Genomic DNA, 18,330 nt, shown 5'->3' with positions numbered 1-18,330 from the left:
ACAGGCCAAAACATTTTTTAGTGTTAACCTTCTCCAAGTCTCTCTAAAAAAGATTCTACATGTCTTGGCAAATGTGTAATGCCACCTAGTGGTGAGTATACAAAATCCCTGTGTATCCCAGGGATGAAACTCAGGCTGTCTGTTTTGGAGGCAAGTGTCTTTACTTTCTGAGCCACCTCACAGGACCTGCCATTAGTAGTTCCCCTAGTGGATAACATTTAATGCTGTGACCTTTCTATTTTCCAAAGGTGATTATAGAATAAGGAACCTCTACACCATCCACATCACCTAGGTAAAGAGCAAAAAGAGCTGGGTGGCACATTCTTTTGTTTGTTTTATGGCCTTAGCCTTTGTAGGGAGATGGCAATAACTTTACTGGAATGCCTTTTTTTTTTTTTTTTTTTTTTTTTTTTTTTTTTTTTTTTTTTTACACTTCCATATGCTGTGTCTGTGAGTTTAAGGTGCGGCCACTGTATTCGTTTTCTCACTGCTGTGATAAAATGCTCGACAGATGTTAATCAAGGGAAAAAGGGCTTAAGTCAGCTCACTGTTCTGAAGCAGACAGTTCTGGCCATTGAGAAGGCGTGGCGGCCAGAGAGGCCTGGTCTGTAGTGGTGGGAACTTGTGGCTGGTCACAGTGTGGAGCAGATCAGACACACACAGACAGGCCGGAGGCAGGGACAGGTTATGTCAGGCCCACCCATCCCTCATGCCCCAAGTCTGCTAGCTTCTCGTCGTCTCAGGAGCTCCAGTACTCCTGAGGGTTCTAGTCTCGAGTCTGAGTCTCCGCAGCTAGGGATCAAGTGTTCAAACACACAGGTCTATCAGGACACTTCACACCCGTACTGACCTTGACCATCTTAACTCAGAAAATGGGAAACTAAAGTCAGCTTTTATCTACTATTAATATTAATGCTAGTAGTGTTTGGTGCCAGGGATTGATCTTAGGGTTGTTTCCCACCCCAGGCTAATGTGCTCTACCCCTGAGATATATGCATATATATATATGTGTGTGTACACACACATACACATACATGGGTTGTGACATTGTGTGAAGGGCATCAAAACTAACTGAAATGTAACAGAACAGCAGGGCTTGACAGGGTTGTGAGGAATAGCCAGAGTCTGAGACTCTAAGCCAGGAAAGTACAGCTGAGGGGAAGCCATGGCTAAAGGGCTCACTTTTGCAAATGGAAGGAGTTCAGGAAAAAAAAAAAAAAAACCACCATTGTCTTGAGTCACCTGTGAAGGCTAGAGGTCAGGTGAGCAGAGGCAGGTCCAGCAAAGAGGAGCTGTGTGATTGTCTGCCGAGACGTTGGGGTTCAGAAAAATGCTACCCCAAGATAAGTCTGGGGGTGACAAGAACATGTGACACTCTAAAACAAACTGTGTAGCATATTGAGAGCCTGTCCTCACTGCAGACACAGCCATAGCTACAAAAAGCTGTCTGTCTGTCTGTCTGTCTGTCTGGTGTTGCATTAATTACTAATGCTACCCAAATCACCTGCCACTGGCTGGGTGTGTTCCTCGATGCCTCTGCCAAAGTGCTCTGAGTTCTTGATGAAAGACAGACACATGAAGCTTTATTTCTCATGTGCTCCAAGCAGCTCACGGGTTGGGCCACTCCCAAACTTCCACGTTACTAACGCCTCCCCTTTGATACTCCTGAATAATTAGTTACTAAAATCCACCTTTGCTAGCCCACACCCAGTTAGGGGAGGGGCCGCTGGGGCTACTCTTCCCTGGCTTTTATCTGGCTGGGTGCTTTCTCTTCTGCAGCTCTCAAGACTGATCCTCCTGCTTCCCCAGCATGGTGATTCTAAACCCCCCCTTTTTTTTTTCCTTGTTTCCCTTGCCTGGGAAATCTAAAGTCCTGCCTCTGTCTCCCTGCCTAACCACTGGCCTGGCCACTGGCAATTTAATTTACCAATTAGAACCAGCTGGGGACAACGGGCCTCAGTGTGTCACTTAAGGATTCTCATGCAGTCTGGGAACCCATAATGCAAGCATTAAACCAAATCCACAATCTGGGAAGGGAAATTACGCTCACAAAGGAAATATATGCTAAGAAAAGCACATGTTTCAGGAAGAAGTTGGCTATAGTAACTTTCATTACCTACAACTTTGTAGACATGCAACCTTCATATCCAGAATCTTCCTTCCCTCCCCTCCCACAAGAAGTTTCTCTACCCTGAGGAAATCCCATACTCACTTTTCTCTGGCTTGTGATGCTGTATAAGCGTCCACCATCCGACCCTCCCTCTTGTCTTTTGTTTTATGGGAGTCTAGTTGTGTATATATACCTCATCAACATCTTTTTTTTTTTCTCTTGTTAGCTTGACCTTTGTCAACTTGGCTTGTACCCAGCCTCAAACCTTATAAGGACAAAGGGGAGCCATTTTCCCCTTTGTGTACAGAGACCTAAGCATCGAAACCGAGTAAATTCTGTATTTTTACTTCACAGGTAAGGTTGTTGGTTGGCCTGGTCCTTTGTGTTACACTGTGTTAGGACTTGAATTAGAAACAGCCCCGCAGGCTTATCTGGAACAGTAGTTTCCAGCTCCTGGTCCTCTTTTGAAGACCGTAGAGCTTTCAGAGGTAGGGCTGACGTGGCAGAGACAGAGCATTTGAGAGAAGACTAAGGCCTGCTTTCTCTTCCTGCTGCTCACTCCATGAGAACACACCTCTGTCCTTGTCTACAGCCATGCCTTCTCCACTAGCAAAACCTCAACAGACACTGTGAAGGAGAACCAGCTCTCTCTCCCATAAGCCCACTAGGCATTCTGTCCACGGAATGTCGTAGTAACTAAGACAACGCTTCCTTCCCACTGCCACGATTCAGTTATGCATGGGCAGCTTTGGCCAAAAAACACTACCCGGAGAGTTTTACAAAGGAAGAATTCTCAACTTTTAAATCATGTTTAATAGGGTAGCTATTATCATTGCTTTATCTTCTTGTGTTAGTAATTTCTTATGGTTTATAACTTATACACCAAACTTCACCATAGGCATGCATGTACAGTATAGGAAAAGATACAGTGTATGCCAGCATTAGTATTTGTCATGGCTTCAGGCATCCAGGGGAGGTCTGGGAATATATCACCGTGGATAAAGGGACTGCTGTATGCAATGTACTCTAGGAAGTCAATATTTTTCAACTTTTGGCTTCTCTGTGTTTTCTAAAATACAAGTAAAATCCGTTCTACCTATTTCGACCTGTTCGTCAAGCTGAGTCTCATGCCTCACCCCTCTTGGTTACGGAATGTTCCTTTCTCCAGTAATCTGATTCGTTCTCCTCCACCACGTGGCTGGAGGGTTTCCTCCTGGCTGGTCCGTGTAGTACCTTGGATGCCATAGTGAAGGAGGCAAGCCTCTCATCACTAGTGGAGTTTGAAGCTCCCTTCCTCTGAGGAGGAGGGCCAGCACTATGGATGCTTTCAGCCTTGCTGCCCAAGTCAGAACCAGAGACAAATTAGATATCCAGGACAGGGTATGAGGGAAAGCTCAATGAAAAAAAAAAAAAACATGGCTGTCACATGAGGGACTGGAGCAGGACAGCTCCATTTAGGCCCTTACTTGGCTGGGTAACCTTGGACCAAGAAGTCATCATTCTTTATCCTAATCTGTTTATCTATAAAGCAAAGGCAATACAAGGCCCAGAGCCAGTTGGGAAGGTTGGGAATAAGAAGTGCTCAGGACATTCTGGGACGCCCCCAGATACTGAGTTAGATTTCTCTCTGAGAACTGGCAACCACTGTGTCACCATCTGTTGGGAATAACTATGGAGATCATCACAAAGTAACGCTAAGGTATTTCTCAAAGTATAGAGCCCCCTTTTCTTAGAGCCATTTCATTTACTAATTTTAGATTTTATTCTTTGAGAATGTCCTCCATGTATATTATGAAATATGATGACATCCATCCCTTTTACTCTCCCCAACTTATATGCAAATCCCCTCATACACATCTCCTTCCCAGGCTGTGAATCAGAGTAAAGGATTTTTTTTTTCATTCTAAGCTGATTACCTCAGAAATTTATTACAAAGCCAGGCTGGGGTTCACAGGTGGAAACTGAGCTGACTTGGGGCACAGGATACATAGGAGCTGGTAGCCACTAAGTGTGTCTGTGCCACAACGCTCATCTGTCAGCACAGCGCCATGCTGCAGACACCCACTGTGTGCCACGTTCTTCTTTATGGTAGCATGTAGCCCTTGATGCCCTTTTCAGATGAGTAACTGAAATTTGTAGAGGTTAAGACCTGGATCCGTGTAGCTCCAGCTGGGGAGTGGTGAATCTGGGCTGTAAATCTGCTGTTGCCGATTCACAGCATAAGGTTCTTTCAGTAGTGGTGGATAGTCATGTGTAGGCAATGGATAACCGAAAGGTTTCTCTGAAGAACTTCCCTTCCCGTTCCCGAAGACTAGCAGAATACCAGTTGTCAAAACAGCATTTGAAGTTCCCAGAATTTCTATCTTGAGTACAAAGACCTTCCGCATCTTCCATATACATGTTTGGTATTCATGGGGTCTGTGTGGCCTTGGCTTGGTGTTCTGGCTACTGATCCAGGCCCAAAGTCTGGAGTCAAAGTAGCCCAAGTAGAAATGCAAGCATGTAAGAACAACACTAGGTAGGAGGAACAGTGTCTCCGAGCCCTGCTGTGAGGGCTCTGTTTGGCCTTAGACAGGTGCCTGTACAAGGGAAGGCTCAAGAGTTCATCTAGGATAAAGGGCTCCTTGGCTGGGCAGTCGTCACACAGGCATTAGTTTCTATTCAAACAACTACAGCCAGCAACAGAAATATGGCCTCCTCTAGAAGCAGTGACCGTGAGTCAGCTGACTTTCTGTACTGTAACAAGTGCCTGAGATGGTCAGTTTATGAAGTGAAAAGGTTTGTTTTGGCTCCCAGGTTTGGAGGATTCCGTTACGGTCACTTGTCCCCCGTTGGTTTGGGCTTGTGACAAGGCTGCCTCTTATCCTGAAGAATACACAGAAGAGCAAGTAGGCCCCTCACGGCATGGAGCCAGAGAGAAAGGGAAGAGGCAGAGTTTCAGAATTTCATTTTCTAGCACACTGTTAATGACCTGAAAGCCTCACACCAGGTCCCACTTTGTGAAGCTTCAGTGAGGACCAAGCCTTTGACACAAGAGCCTTCAAATAGTTTAAAGCCACATCACAAAAAACTGATCACCAGAAAATTTAGAGGGACAAATCTCTCCCCCCCCCCTTTATTTCACATCAACTTGCTCTCTACTGAGGACTATCTAGTGGCTTTCCTCCAGGACACTTTTCAAACGTTTGAAATAGTCTAACACTTTTCCTGTTCCTTCTACCTCTTCTTTCCTCTGGACTAAGCACTGCCACAGCCTGCAGTAACTGCTGATGTGACACTCTGAGGTACCCTTATTTCTCTTTGGACATAGAGTAAAGCTCTGGATGTTAGGAGACAAGTTCTATCCCAAACCACGAGGCATCTCTCTTCCCAGCGCCATCTTTTAGTGTGTCTGAGGGGTTAACGTACAACGCCATCCATTCTGAGTCAGCCTTGCATTGTGTCACTGCCACAAAAATGTTTGCACTTGCTTGGGATTTAATCTGCCCAGAGCATCCATCATCCCATGTGCCCGTGGCCAGCTGGTCAAACAGCCTCTGGCAGAGCCACAGCTCAGCAGACTGGTAATTATTTGACTCATTCAGTGTCATACTGGATGCCATGACACCCAGGTTAGCATGGTGAGCAATGGACGGCTCTGTTGATTGGAGCAGAGCCTATCCGAGTACCTAGTGAGCCAAGCTTGCATAGTGCAGTTTGCAGTAAACTTTGCCCTTTGCCCCAGATTGTAAGCAATACTGACATTTTCGTTGCGCGGTCTTTTCATAATCATAGATTTCAACATGAGAGGTCAGAACGCTGAGAGTCACTTGCCACCCCTAGTGTATTCCCAGTTCTCACTCAAACAGCTACAACTTCCCCTTTTAAAGTTCTCCCTCCCCTCTGGCCTTTTTGCCATTACAAACTAGAGATAAGTGGCTTGCAAGGTTCACTGCAACAGGCGTTTTCTCCAACTCAAAACCCATTGCCTCTCCAAAGGCTGCCTGGAGAATTCGATCTCTTTACTGGATCAAGGTCTACACTTTTAATCTGCTGTGGCTGGGCCGGGGAAAATACATTCTGTCCCAAAGGTTCCAGTTGAGAGTTTGGGCAAAATCACTCAATTTTGTTCATGTGTCACCAGCCTATGCTCTTCTTTTCCTAGTTTGTGGCACAGTTGGCATAGGCAGGAATAGGGGTGTACTGGTTGCTGAACAGAAGCTAATGACTCTGGAAAGAAATGATTTTGCCAGCCTGGGTGCTTGGAAGCACACCTGTCTCTTTAACGTTCTTTCTCTATCCAGACCATGACAGGAAAGGTGGGAAGACTTAGCAGGAGCGCTTCTGGAATAGCAAGGGGCAGTGGAAAGTCCCAGAAGGTAGGACCTTAGGAAGGACAGAGAGAATTGTCAGCTGACCTTCCGGTCTTGGGCAAGCTTGCCTCACGTGCCCCTGAAGCTTGGGTAGGACCAAGACTCTATGACAGGCAATGAGATACCTCTGTGTATGAGTCAGCTCAGGAAGGTGCTCACAGCTTTGGGACGTCCAGCCTAGAGGCTGCGAGCTTCGTCCTGGAGTAAAGCCCTGGCCCTGGAAAAGTACTGGGACATTCCCAATGTTTTGATGGATGCTTAAACATATATTCTTTTGTCTTTTTTACAGAAAAGGAGGAGGATGTCTGAAAAGAAAAATGTAGGAAAATGATACCTAGTTCATATCAATTTTGTTTTGAGACAAGGTCTTACTATGCAGTCTTGGTTGGCCTAGAATTCACTATGTAGATCAGGTTAGCATTGGGATTTTGGCAGTAATCCAGTCTCAGTCCTTCAAGTGCTGGAATTATAGGTGTGCCACCACACATAGCTACATTAAAAATTTTGTTTCTGAGACAGAGTCTCCTTTCATACTCCAGGTAGCTTGAGTACTTCATCTTCCTGGCTGTGCTTCTTAAACTCTGGAGTAAAAGAAGGTGCTATTACACCAACTCAGGCCATAGAGTTCTAGTACCTCCTGTAACCAGGCATGAGATTAAGATAAATGGCAATAATAATGTGTATATTAGTTCACTGTGCATATAAGATGCTTATAACAGGACTGTAGGTGCAAAATATATACGGAAGCATCTCTATATCATATTCTTGATTTTCCTATAAATTGAAGACTATTTTTAGATGTAAGGTCTATATTTAAAATATTGCAAAGATATACAGATAGAATGTAATTATTATGCAGCCTAGTCTGTTATATCTGAATAATAGAAGACTTATCACCTTAATTTATGGTCATTAATCCTCTAAATTGTTATTTACTTATTCCATATTTTATTCATTCTGCTTATATGCTGTAAAATAAATGCACATTTAAATATATTCATTAATACAGAATAATGCCATTTGTCAAAATATACTCCTTGAGTTCAGAATGGCAAGAAAAGCACAGGTCTCCTCCTGGGGGAATTAAAGGGTTAAATATGGCATCTAGGTGACAAATGCACAAGTCTACAATCACAAAAGCCTATGACACCACGGGGAGGGGGAGCGCAGCAGAGGTGACTCCTGTGCAGATGTTGGGGACAAGGCATTTGCAACATCTAACTCCACCAGGCTGAAAAAGGGAAGAGACACATACTGAAATGTCATGCCACAAAGACTCCACACCTGGGCAACCGATGGGACAGTTGGCCTGCCAGTGTGATGAGCAGGGACAGTATGTAGAAATGGTTGGTCTGTCACCTGCTGAGGAGCATAGTAACAGAGAGAAAACTCAAACCTTCATTAACCACTGCTGGGGGACAGTAGGGATCTAAATCCTCTGAAAATCCGTAAGTTAAGGGAAATGGTTATCTTGTGCCTCTGCCTAACCAATTAACTGGTAAAGGGAAAGAACCTTTCATAGAAATATCTAGGAGGGAGGACGTGATCTGAATAGTATCTTCTGCAAACACTTTCTGAATCATTGGGTTGAAACAATGTGGTCAGCTTTGGTTATCTTCACAAACTAGAGGCGCCCAGTGTGCTCCACTGTGTGGGAAGATGTATGAACTTTGTAGCATTTTCAAAATATGAAAGTGAATCTCATTAACACCTCTAAAACCCTATTCCTAGGAAATATATGAGATGAGCAGATATGTTAGAGTGTGAAGATGCAGATGGAGTAAGAGAAATCCAGATTGTGGGAAATGATTTGCATTAGTGCTGTCAGAGGTATGCATGAGATACATAATACATGCAACCTAAAACAGTGCCTAGGACTCTGCCGTCCGTAGCCCCGGCTCCCATCACTAGCATCTGTATTATTAAAACAGTGAGAATAGTTTCCTTGTACTACGTAGTTACAAGGAAGTCACACAGCTAAATATGACTCTCTGTGAGTTGTCACACCCCCAATTTTTACTCTGGAGGAAGTGAAAGGGAGGAAAGAAAGGAGAGCTTTATGGCTACTGCATGGATACTTAGCTTGTTTTGTGTTCCAGGATCCCATCCATCCCGCGTCTGCTTAGGCTCCGCTATGCCACGGCAGTCCTGGGCTTTCATTATTTTTTATGGTAATTTTGAGGCATACTGGTCAGGCACTTTGTATAATGTTTCTCAGTTGGGATCCTTCTGGTGTTTTATTTATTCTGGTTAGTCTGGATCCATGTGTTTGAGGGAGGGAGAGGACACAAAAGCCCTTACTCATGCCACACCATGTCAAGATCTCACCCCATCAACCTCATTTATCATTGCTAACATTGGCTGACTGCCTCTCTGAGTCTGCCAGCTTTCTCTGCTGGGAGCTGAATCTCAGCACTTCCCTTTTGCTCACTGCTCACTTAAGGAGGTCAGTGTGTGCAGCCACGTGGTGGGAACAGGAAAGTGATGCTTCTTCTGGGGAAGAGGATCATTGCACAAATTATTTAGATTCTGCTTAGGGCTCTGCTTCTTGTAATCCCTTATTTATTTATTCAACCAGTCATTCATATGAGTATGTGAAGTGGTTGATGTAATACAGATATCCTAGGAGGAGGCGCCAAAATATGCTGATGTTCCATTAAGTGATGAAAAACAAAGCAATTTCCTTTGGATTCACTTAGGCAGGGGCCCAAATTTGAATTCACCACTGCCGTCCTGTCGATAGTTGGTGGTTACTGTCTGTAGTCTGCTGTGTGTGTCTACGTCTGATGCCTGTGATTTGTGTCTGTCCCCAACAAAGAGCTTTGCTCTGTACTGCGGGACAGCACAGAAAGCATGGTATGGCACAGAAATGAGGGAATCCTTGCGGAAAGCTTGAACGGAGTCTGACTAGGGAAGAATTTTCTTTACTGACCCTGACTAGTGCTCAACCTTATAAACAGATGTTACCAAGCTCTAATGTGGCTTTCAACATTTATGGTGCATATTTGTTATGTTGAAGCTTGCTTTCAGCCTGTTAGTTGCTTCCAGCATATGATTATCACAACATGCACCACACACACACACACACACACACACACACACACACACAATTCTAGGTCAGGAGGATAGAAGAATATATAACAAGATTAAAGCTATGCATTTAGCTTACCTTGTAAAAGCTGATTGCATGGAAAAGCTAAGGCCTAATAAGGTTGGTAACCCTGTTCTTGTACAGTGAGCTGGATTTAAACAGGCTGAGTGCACAGTAGGGTGGCAGGCTCAGTAATAGTCTTAAACTATCTCAGGACATGTCATTAACATGTCATTAAGTAAAGGCAAGCACAAGCTGAGTCTTTTTAGAGTCAGGAGATGTTTTCATAAAAGTGTGACACCACAAGGATAGATTCAATTTGTTCTACGCATTCCTTGACTTTTTAAATGTAAAAAAAAAAAAAAAAACTTTTACAATAATACATTTAGATTGTTCTTTTTGTCGTACTATAAAATACCATTATGATGCACATGTGTGTGATTCTGTGTGTGTGTGTGTGTGTGTGTGTGTGTTGTGTGTGTTTGTACATACTCAACAGTGTGTGTGTGTGTGTGGAGGCTTGAGGTAGACATGAAGTGTCTTTCCCCTCTTGATTTCTACCTTACTTTTTGAGGCAGGCAGGGAGAAATTGTGAAAAAGCTTGAATGCTATACCAAAGACTTTCAGCTTAGTAATTCCACAATAGGGGCCAATGTGACCAACTTTAAACAGATCCGTGTCATAGGAAAGTGGAAGGCACGCTCTGCAGGAGCCTCTTGGTACGTACACGCTCTGCTTCTCTTTGGCTTCCTCTGCCAGCTTCCAATGGGTTACTCCAACGTCTACAGTACATGAAGTAAGTTCTACAGGACATTTACAGAATACTCAGAACTAAACCAGAAAGTACGGAGAAGCAACTGTTCCATGGCCACACATTCTTTTTTTTTCTTTCTCAATGAAGGCACTAGTGCAATGTGACTTTCTTACACCCCTTGGAACAGGGGCATGGCCCATTCGTTTTGGCTGATGAGGCAGCAGCAAACTCAAGTAAAGATTCCAAAAGCACTTCTGGGTCGGACTTCCATCTCTCTAGTTGTCCCCCAATGAAGATGTCTAGGCTGGCCGACTTAAGAACGAAAGAATGCATGGAAATTCTCAGCCAGTATCAGTGTGAGATATACGAGGCTGCTGAACCAGCCACCTTAGACACTCCATCAGATAACTCGACCTCAGGAGGGATCCCAAGTAAGATCAGCAGAAGACTTTCTTAGCTGAGCCCACCCAGATGACTCATCGCAGAGGCATAAACAAGAGCCCTCGGAGGTTTAGGGTCGGCTCATTGTGCTATCCCTAGTCCACGCCAATGTAGAGTAAGTCCTTGGAAGGATGAGAACAGAGCCCCACCCTCTGAGAACTCAAAAAAACCCGCTACACTCAGTGTTATAACATACTATGACCTAATCTTTATAACTAAGTGTTTGTCTTGCTTTTTGGTTTTTAGTTTCTTTTCTTTTCTTTTGTTTTGTATTTATGGCATTTCTTCTCCTGTGTCCTCTTCTCCTCTTCTTTTCTTTTTACAGAAAATTCCACTTTGGGGCTATTTTGTCTTTACATGTGTCCTCTCTGCTTGGGGAAGACCCAGAATGTTGACATTCCCTCTGTCCTGTGGACACCCAAGCAGCTCTTCAGATGTAGCCCCATCGCTTCTGCTTTTTGATTTCTTAAAGGGATCTCTTAGTTGGGAAAGAAGAGCCATCTTCAGATTTCTTAATATCTTCTATAGTTTTCTCCTGATTTTCATATACAGTCTCTGTTATAATAATTTCTTAAAATGACAGTAATGGCTTATAGAAATCTCCAACCAAGTCTAACTTCCATATAATAGGGATTGATAATGTGAAAAGACTGTCAGAACTCCCTAGAAAATACCTGCTCAGCAAGCTACTGTTCACTGGTTATCACTGGCATCACTCAAGTTTGTCTGCACTCAGGATCTGCTCCATGCACCCCCACCCCCTGTATCTTTTATGTGATTTTATTTTGGTTATAAAGATTGAATTCCAGGAAGCCTCGTTTACATCAAGTGTGCAGTGTGCCTCTGAGCTACACTTCCAGCCCCTCAACAATGTATCTTTGAGAAAAGCTTTCATGGTATGTGGTCCTTTGGCATTTATGACTATAGTCGCTGAGCCTTTCTCTACCCTCAGCTCTGTGCTAGTCTGTGAGGATACACAATCTGTCTTCAAAAGATCAATATAAAATGTAAACAATACTTATTCAATACACTAAATATTATGTGCATATGTACATACACACACACACACACACACACACACACACACACACACGACATTGTCAGGGTGATGTGCCCATGTGTTTGTTTAGGACATGCTTGGATTAAATGTGTGTTACAAGTCAGAGCTAGCTGTAAGACGTGTGTGGAGTATGAATGGGATGCTGGAGTCTGAGGCATGGTGAGCTAAGGCAGGTGTATACAGAAAGAATGGGGAGCAAGCCAGAGCATACTGGACCACTAGCTAGGCGCTGCTGTGGTGGACTGCTGTGGTGGAGGACTGCTGTGGTGGAAAACTGCTGTGGTGGAGGACTGCTGTGGTGGAGGACTGCTGTGGTGGAGGACTGCTGTGGTGGAGGACTGCCGTGGTAGAGGACTGCCGTGGTGGAGGACTGCCGTGGTGGAGGACTGCCGTGGTGGAGCGCTGCCGTGGTGGAGCGCTGCTGTGGTGGAGGACTGCTGTGGTGGAGGACTGCTGTGGTGGACTGCCGTGGTGGAGCGCTGCCGTGGTGGAGCGCTGCCGTGGTAGAGGACTGCCGTGGTGGAGGACTGCCGTGGTGGAGGACTGCCGTGGTGGAGGACTGCCGTGGTGGAGGGCTGCCGTGGTGGAGGGCTGCTGTGGTGGAGGACTGCTGTGGTAGAGCACTGCTGTGGTAGAGCACTACTGTGGTGGAGGACTGCTTTGGTGGAGGACTGCTGTGGTGGACTGCCGTGGTGGAGGACTGCCATGGTGGATGACTGCCGTGGTGAAGGACTTCCATGGTGGAGGACTGCTGTGGTGGAGGACTATTGTGGAGGTACATGTGCTTAACTGAAAGAGGCAAGGAGTCTGATAGGCTGGTGTCTTTGTCTCAAAGAGAACAAGGAACTTAATTAGAATAGAGAGAACTGAGAAGAACAAGATATAAGTGAAGAAACATTTTGGGGTCAGCAACTTATAATTTAGTTTTTGGGGGTGAGTTACATCAGGATCCCATACAGGAGGATGCATTATTAGGGAAACTTGAGGCATGAGCTCTTCCCTAGCAGTATGAGAGCGGCTTCAGGGGCACGGGTCCTTGAGCTGCCTCATGTCCAAGGAGTTGGTAAGAAGCCTGGGCCTGTTCTGTTTGTCTGTGTCACTACCTCAGCCACCACCTATCCACTGGGTTAGTTCTCCTCAGTCTGATTGCTCCATCTGGCCTTTCAGCGATTCTCTTGCCTTGGCCTCCCAAGCACGGGAATTACTGGTGTTGGCCACCATCCCTGCCTGTAACCTTTACTGATATTTAAATAACTAATATGCAGACTCATAGTTAGAGATGAGCTCATGTACAACATAAGCATTATTAATCTTACTTTGTGGGCACTTAGCATCATGCTACAAGGAATGAAAATTTTCATGTAGAAAGAAAAAAGATGTAATATACAAGCTTACAACTAATTGGTGTAGGAAGTAAAGGGAAGAGCCAGGAGTGACTTCCAGGGCTCTGGCTTTGGGGAGAGACTGATGGCAGGGCATAATCAGGGCCACATGAAGAAGAGCAGGCAACCATCAGTGGTGGAGGATACAACTGGGCTGCAAAACCATGGCAGTTGATGGCTGGGTGTGGTGCACAATACACAGATGAATGTGTCTAGCTGGGATGCTTGTCTTGGCTCTATGCCCCCTTACCAGTGTTTATGAGGAAAAAGGGAGTCTTCTAGATATAGCTAAAATGACATAATTTGTTGTGAATTTGTTGGCTTACAGCAAGGGGTACTCTCCTTACCAGACTCTTTGTTCGACACTGTCTCTTCCCCAGTCAAACAATGGAGCTAAATGCAAGCAGTTAGCAGAGACAAGAGTAAGGCAAAGGAAATTTAAAAACATCAACAACAAACAAACAAACCTTTCATTGTTTCCTTCCTTTTCAACATAGAGCAGGCACGTCTCTCTGCCAAATCCCTTGGCAGCACGTCTGCTTCGTTGGCAAGATGATGTATGTTCCAATTTCATAATACAATCTAAAGAAATCTTTTTTATTCAGTATATGCCCATAGTTGGGAGCCTTTAGATAGTACAGATTAGCAACATGAAAACCAATAATTTTGTTTTGTTGCTCTGAACTCACATGCTTTAAAATAGCTTTTTTATCTTTCTTTTCCTGGAGCTGTATATAACAGGTGGGGAACAGTGTGGAGCGGAGTTTCCCAAGGGCTGACATCTTCATACCTGGAGGCAGCATGTTCACACTGGGGCAAAGGAGGTCACTGAAAATGATCAGCTGTCCAGCTCTTGCCCAAGGGCAGATGGCAGGGATGGCTGTAGGTTTTCTAACATGATGAACCCACACACAGAGCATCAGAAGGGGAGCCGGGGCCAAGGTAAGTAAATTCCTATGTGCAGGAGAAGTAAGGGGATTTGAAGGTCCACTTGAGGAGGGCAAAGATGCCTTGCTGGAGGCAAGGAAGCAGGATTGAGAGAGGAGAAGCAGGAGGGGAGAAATGTTCAGGGCGTTGGAGCCCAGGATGAACTTCTCATGTGTGGTATACTCTGAGTGCCTGAGAGTCTTCAAATAGCTTTTAAAAATCATTTGTTGGGGACTGGTGAGATGGCTCAGCGGGAAAGAGCACTGACTTCTCTTCCGAAGGTCCTGAGTTCAAATCCCAGCAACCACATGGTGGCTCACAACCATCCGTAATGAGATCTGATGCCCTCTTCTGGTGTGTCTGAAGACAGCTACAGTGTACTTACATATAACAATAAATCTTTAAAAAAACATTTAAAAAATCATTTGTTGGGGTTAGAGAGATGGTTTGGCAGTTAAGAGCATTGAACTCTTCCAGAGGACCTGAGTTCAATTCCCAGCATCTACAGAGCTACCTGTAACTCCAGTTTCAGGAAATTCCTCACACAGACACAGCAACAGTGCTCAGGGAAAGTAAAAAAAAAAAAAAAAAAAAAATCATTTGCTGACGCTTTTGAGGGCTGCAGATTCCTGTCCTTCGCACAGTGGAGTCCTTGCCAGCTGGGTGCTCCCTTCAGCTGCCACTTTGACTACAGAAGCCCACACTAACCACAAAATTCACCAGTGACTCCTCACTCATAAGATCAGTTACTGCTGAGCTATGCTTTAGCCTTGTCCATTTCACTTCAATCTTAGATTTTGTGTCACAAATTATGTAGGTCTTTCCTGTACCTAAAGAAGAAAGCAGCGGCATTGGTCCCACCCATTGGTTTGCTAGTGGCTCTCTCCATACTGCCCGCGGGTGCAGAGTCCCTATTACCACAAGTGAGAAGTTCAAGTATTGCAAAAGCAGTGGGTTTCGTGGACGTGCTGAAAGTAAGCATGGAGGACAGCTTGAAGCATCCGCCAGGTCACCAGCAGAGTTGGCCCAAGCTTACAACAGAAAGAGAAAACATTGCAGGATGATGTCAGATGTTGTTCCAAAGAAAGGGTTTTACTCTCAAAGAGTGACAGAAAGTCTGTGGGGAAAGCAGCGTGTTCTCTGAGCCATCTTACAGGTTCCCTGTGAAACTGGACGTGTGGCAAGGGCAGTGTGATCTCACCATTAGCTTGCTCGTTTTAAGGGCTGCACTGGACCAGGCTCTAACCTATCAGTTTTACAAAAGAAACGTGCTTCCTTTCTGTTTGGTTTCTCAAGGAAAAGCTCCAACGAAGCCTCATCCTCATGCTATTTATTACTTCCTCTAAAATTTTATTGTTGGGTATATTGAATACAAATAAGCATATAGAAATTGTATACTGAACCCTCACCTATCCACCGCCCAGATGAAACCATTATTGCCCAAATAAAACTTTGTGTGTGATGTATACCTGTAAATATATTCATATAGCGTGTGTATGTATCCCACTACCAAATGAGAAGCCTTATCCACTGGTGAGTACACCTGCCAATGAATAGCCTAAGTTCCCACATGCTGCCTAGTCCAGAGGGTGGGATTCCTCTCCTGTGCCCTGGGATTGAGACTCTCCTCACCTCAACCACCAGGACCTAAGGGTTTCAAATGTACACCTAAAACAAAGTCTTTCTCCCAAATATACTTAATTATATTTTCTACCTCTAATTTGTGTGTGTGTGTGTGTGTGTGTGTGTTTGTGTGTGTTTCAGTATTTTTTCAAGTCCAGGCATTTTCTCAAAATCTACAACCAGGATAGCTCCAGAGAAGCAACCCACAGATGCTCCAGCTACTCTCACAGACACAGCTTCTTCTACTGGCCCTGCTCCTTCCTACCTACAGATGGTTCCACAGACTCTGGACAGCAAGGAAACAGCCAACTCTCCTAAGACTGGACCAACATCCTCAGCCACAGTTTTTTTAGGTTTCCCAGAGACACATCACCCCAAAGTCAGCAGGAAGCAGCTAAAGATTATGATGACCCTATTCCTGCTTCACCATTTCACCATCACCTTTCTAGTTTCTCCTTTTTAAATTAAACCGAAACTGAGGAATGTTAGAATTCCTTCTAGGCTCTGCCCAGCAGTTACCTGGCAACAGTCAGATAGGCCTGGCTTGCCATAAAGGGGACTGTTTGGCACCCCCTCACTCTCTACCCTTTCTCTCTCTTTGACTCTCTTCTCTCCCTGACCCCTCTCTCCCCTCTCTCTTTATGTGTTCCTGATCGGTCTCCCCCCCCTTCTCTTTCTTCCTCCTCCTCCTCCTCCTCCTCTTTCTTTTCCTCTCCTCTTCTTTCCTTTCCCCCTCCTCCTTCTTTTCCTCCTCTTCTTTCCCTTCCCCCACCTCCTCCTTCTTCTCCTTCTTCTCTACCTCTACTCCCTTCTCAACTCCCCTTCCCATACTCCATATAAATTCTTTTCTATACTAACCCATCACATGGCTGGTACCTCAGGGAGAAGGGATGCCTCAGCATGGGCCCACTGAGGCACCCCTCCCACTTCACCACACTACGCTCCATAAATCATATCCTGGCTCTTTTATGAAACACAAGAATTCCTGTGTATAATAATCACTCAGAAAGTCTTAGGGACAGAAAATCAAGTCTATCTGGATAACATCTGTAGATGCCACCTGTACTCTGTCTCTCGTGTGAGGTTCTCAGTAATAATGAATAAAATAAATTCATTGATCTGAATAACAATATCTAATGAGAGTCAATGACGCCTTCTTACAAACTGTGACCCAAATAAATCTAAGTAAGTGCTATAATAAAGGGACAGAGTCGCCAAAGAGTACAGAAGCACAGGGAAGTATCTTTAATGGGGGAAGTTGGGGATGACTTCATGGAAGTAGATTCAGAGGAGCTGGGCTTCTGTCAGCTGAGGAAAAGCAGGACTTCCACAGCACAGCCAGGAGCAGAAGGTTGACTTCCTGGTGATCCCATGTTGTTGGGCCGTGAGCTCCTGTGGAGGCAGATATGCCTGGGAGTGGTCAAGATCCATTTTACAGGTTAGGGCAGAGCACAAGGTCCACCCATGGCAGGGGCATAGTGATTGAGGAAAGGTGACTGGAAGGAAAAGAAGGAAGGAAGGAAGACAGTGCTGGTGGCTAAGAGCAGGTAGTCAGATGCTATGCGTTATGGCCAGAGATAACCCCAAGAGCCTCCGTCCTCATGCCCAACCAGTTCTCATGAGGGAAATAAGACGAGTGTAAAATGCTATCCTTGCCCAATCCTCCACTCTGTGATGCCTAGAAAAGTATTCATTTATTGTATGTTCTACATTATTTATTGTGAGTGCATGCAAATTGAGTACATCCAAGGACAACCTTGGAAGTAGGTTTCCCTGGTGTATGCGTGGGTGGGTGTACATATGTGTTTGTGTGGGCATGATGTCTATGCATAAAGGTCTTACATATTTTTTATTTGATTTATACCTGAGGATACACTTTTCTCTAGTGCTAGAGTTAGGAATATTGTGTTTTTAATCTTAAATTCCACTTGTTCATTGCTAACACTGGAAAACCCACTGATACTCTACATTGACATTGTACTTTGTAACCTTTCGATAATTACTCATTAGTTCCAGAAGCTTCTTTTGCTATTGTTATTATTTTATATTTTCTGAATAACTGTGTTCTTTGTGCATAAAGACAGTCTGTGAACCATGAGAATTAGCCTTGTTCCTGGTTGAGCTAAGGCTTAAAACCCCTGCGGCCCTGAAGGGATGGTAGGCATTTTGCCTGATTCCCAGGGCATCAAGCTCCTGTCACTAGACACAGAACCCTCCCTCCTCCCCATAGATTTATGGTCTTCAGTCACGTAAGGGCAATGCCCCAAGTCCCTCCACAAGTAGAGGATGTGACTTGTGGTCACATAAGCTCAAGACAGATATCCATTTTAATGAGGTACCTAAAGGCCTGAAAGACTTAGCCAATAAACTCTCCTTCCCAGACATTCCTCCCTGCAAAAGGTGTTCAACCTCAGGCCCACTCTGAGAAGTGGGGTATGGTTTTACTCATCCATGACAATAAATGCCTTAAACTTACAGACTGCCTGCTTTGATCGGGATCTGCCATGGGGAACCATGGAGAAGGCCTTCACCTACAGATCCTCTGTCTAATCTCCCGTAGAAGGCCTCTTTGTTCTCACAGTGGCCGCCA

The 18,330-nt window shown here is 44.8% G+C and overlaps 2 long non-coding RNA genes across 2 annotated transcripts in view; one reads left to right on the top strand and one right to left on the bottom strand.

Annotated features, from left to right (window-relative positions):
- Positions 1-2,759, bottom strand: part of LOC116087519 — a 3,593-nt gene extending 834 nt beyond the window's left edge. Inside the window, exon 1 of the long non-coding RNA XR_004117443.1 lies at positions 2,213-2,759. This is a non-coding gene — a long non-coding RNA (uncharacterized LOC116087519). The remainder of the gene's footprint in view (positions 1-2,212) is intronic.
- Positions 2,534-16,431, top strand: LOC116087518. The gene is made up of 3 exons (XR_004117442.1): positions 2,534-2,929; positions 13,919-14,132; positions 15,882-16,431. It is a non-coding gene; the product is annotated as an uncharacterized LOC116087518 (long non-coding RNA).
- Positions 16,432-18,330: the final 1,899 nt, after the last annotated feature.

Source organism: Mastomys coucha, unplaced genomic scaffold (assembly GCF_008632895.1).
Source record: "Mastomys coucha isolate ucsf_1 unplaced genomic scaffold, UCSF_Mcou_1 pScaffold13, whole genome shotgun sequence".
Lineage (NCBI taxonomy): Eukaryota > Metazoa > Chordata > Mammalia > Rodentia > Muridae > Mastomys > Mastomys coucha.
This window is presented reverse-complemented; position numbering and strand designations above follow the sequence as displayed.